The sequence below is a fragment of the Coregonus lavaretus genome (genome assembly GCF_964263955.1).
Source record: "Coregonus lavaretus genome assembly, chromosome: 39".
NCBI lineage: Eukaryota > Metazoa > Chordata > Actinopteri > Salmoniformes > Salmonidae > Coregonus > Coregonus lavaretus.
In genome coordinates, this window is record NC_140026.1 from 10,572,848 (window position 1) to 10,574,476 (window position 1,629).

Below are 1,629 nucleotides of genomic sequence, written 5' to 3' on the forward strand. Positions count from 1 at the left end.
CTCCGTTTTTTTTCCCTGAGTTCCCAGTTGTCTTGAACACATTGAAGTCGGAAGTCGGAGATTTCAGAGTTCCCGGTTGTTTTTGCATGGGACACAGTATGGTCGCGTCCCCTGCTCAGACGTTGTATGTATCAATCCAATGGTTGCGTGGTACGTCATCAATTGTGTCACCGACTGACAGATTGCTATAACATATGACGTGGTTTAGCTGATACCTAAAATACCCATCCAGGCGTAGTAAGATCTGGCAGGCGTCAGCAACGCAACCATTATTATGCAGAGACAGGCCTCTCATTTTACAATGGGTCCATGATGGTTATGATAATCACAGGAGGTTGGTAGCACCTTAATCGGGGAGGACGGGCTCGTGGTAACAGCTGGAGCGGAATAGGTGGAACGGTATCAAATGCATCAAAACACATGGTTCCCGGCTGTTTGATGCCATTTCATTTTCGCGCGGTTCCAGCCGTTATTATGAGCCATCCTCCCCTCAGCAGCCTCCACTGATGGTAATATATTTGATATTGCGGTGAACTGTAAGTGTATTGCAGTGAATTTTGGTCTATGACTTTTTAGTGAGTAAAATTCTGTAGCAAACAGGAAGATGACGAGTGCCTGACAGTTGTCAATAGAACGAATAGTTTCTCTTTGGAAACATTGCTGAGGACAGAATAGAACATTTAGTGAGTTTGACGCTGTTTACCTGACTTCTTTGGGTTATCTTCTGTCCAGAACACTATTTATTTTTTACTCCACTAGAGCTTGAAATCTGTTGGAAATGGTTGGCCTGACTGACAAGGAAATGACATCAAGGGGAAAGGATCCACAGACACAGAGGCTGATTATCTTTTCTACACATCTCTGTATTTGTAATGCCGGCTGCCATGGTTAACACAAACACAGGACTTTGAAATGCTACCTGAATTGACTAAAAACACACACGCACAGCGTCACAGCCAGCGTGTATCTGCGACTGTAGTGATGTTTGTGTGCAAAGTAAGTCTGGCATCAGCTCTCATCTCTTACAAACAACCTCGTTTTGACTCAGAAACAAGAGAGGCATCGCTCCCCCTCTCTCTCTCTCTCTCTCTGTCTGTGTTCCACCCGGCTAGAGAACAGGTTTGAATAGAGAGGAGAGATTGTTTTTTTGTACAGTCTGATTAGGACACTTTGCTCATTGACTTCACACCATTGATGTTATTGAACCTTGTCCTCCCACTAAGCATTTACAGACGGCGCCGTCTTTCGGGTCGTTTTCTTCGAACCGGACGTCTGGACCGGCCTTGATTTCAACGTCCAAGAAATGTCTGTTTGTTTCAGATTTGGTCCGATCCGGACTTTATTTGGCCCAAACATAGACATCTATTTTTACAAAAATGTGTCAGGGTCAGGCTGTTGCTATGGAGAATATGGCTCAAATAATGTAGCTGTTTTTACTTCTTTTTTTATTATCAATGAATGAATCTGTTTGAATAAACATCCTTTATTCTGTTGATGTGTGTCCCTTTGTGTGCTTGTGTGACGGAGGGAGTTATGATGATATACACAAATAATTGACCCAGTTGTATCGGCTGTCGGTGAGATGCGGTTGAAGAAGTCAGGCGCAGGACACAGAACTCTCGGAAACGT